This window comes from Anser brachyrhynchus, assembly GCF_964034855.1.
Source record: "Anser brachyrhynchus genome assembly, chromosome: 15".
Classification (NCBI taxonomy): domain Eukaryota; kingdom Metazoa; phylum Chordata; class Aves; order Anseriformes; family Anatidae; genus Anser; species Anser brachyrhynchus.
The window spans coordinates 10,097,259-10,097,986 of NC_137733.1; the positions used below are offsets into that span (position 1 = coordinate 10,097,259).

The window sequence follows — 728 nt, forward strand, 5'->3', positions numbered from 1 at the left end:
ATTAGTGCTTTTTAAGAAAGATTTCTGGCAAGATCTTCAAACTTGTGAGATGCTTTTTGATACAACCTCCATCTAACTTAAAACAAAATGTAAGGAGATATTAATGACAGCTGTCAGTATTTAAATATATGCCAATTTAAAATATGTTTTAATGGTATACGTGACAAGTTTGACTTTAGCTGTCAGTGTACTTCAGTGTACAAAAAGGTGCTTTTTTGCAGAAGAAAAGGTGAAATAATTTTATATGGCTTAAAGCTACTGTGTAGCATGATTTAGAGATGAAAATTTTATTTTCCTTAGCAAGGGAAGTGTACCTGTTTTAGTTTTATTTCCAATTTAAATTTAGTTTGGGAATGTGAATTATTTTTCATTTTTTAAATGTCAGGATATTTTTCAACATAAGGAGCTCATAAGTTTCACTTTGTTCTGCTATTCATTTCATTGAATTTAGTGAGCTGACATTGTGTTGAAACAGCATAACAGCATGGAGAATCTGCTACTTTGTTCCCTGTGTCTGAAATCCAAAAAGTGAAGCAGAAAATAAGAAAAATGACAAAAACAAAATTATAAAAAATTAACTAGGCAATGGCAAAATAATCTGTAACTGCATGCTGCAGGATGCATTTTTTGTTGTTCTTCTAGTATTTCTCTGTCATCCTGGAAGTGATGCAGCTGACAGTTGCCAATCATGGCCAGTTCTGCATTGTCTCTGCTGAACCCTGGTGTAA

General features: G+C 32.6%; 1 protein-coding gene across 29 annotated transcripts in view; it reads left to right on the forward strand.

Moving 5' to 3' along the window:
• Window positions 1–728, forward strand: part of VWA3A (von Willebrand factor A domain containing 3A) — a 43,993-nt gene that overhangs the window by 42,399 nt on the left and 866 nt on the right. For 5 of the 29 annotated variants that reach the window (XM_080556575.1, XM_080556578.1, XM_080556577.1 and 2 more), the window contains one exon: window positions 452–591. The exons of 1 other annotated variant lie outside the window; for it this stretch is intronic. The gene's annotated coding sequence lies outside the window, so the exon portion shown is untranslated. Of the gene's footprint in view, window positions 1–451; window positions 595–728 lie in introns of those variants that run through there. 23 more of the 29 variants (XM_080556569.1, XM_080556571.1, XM_080556573.1 and 20 more) reach the window with 12 other exon arrangements.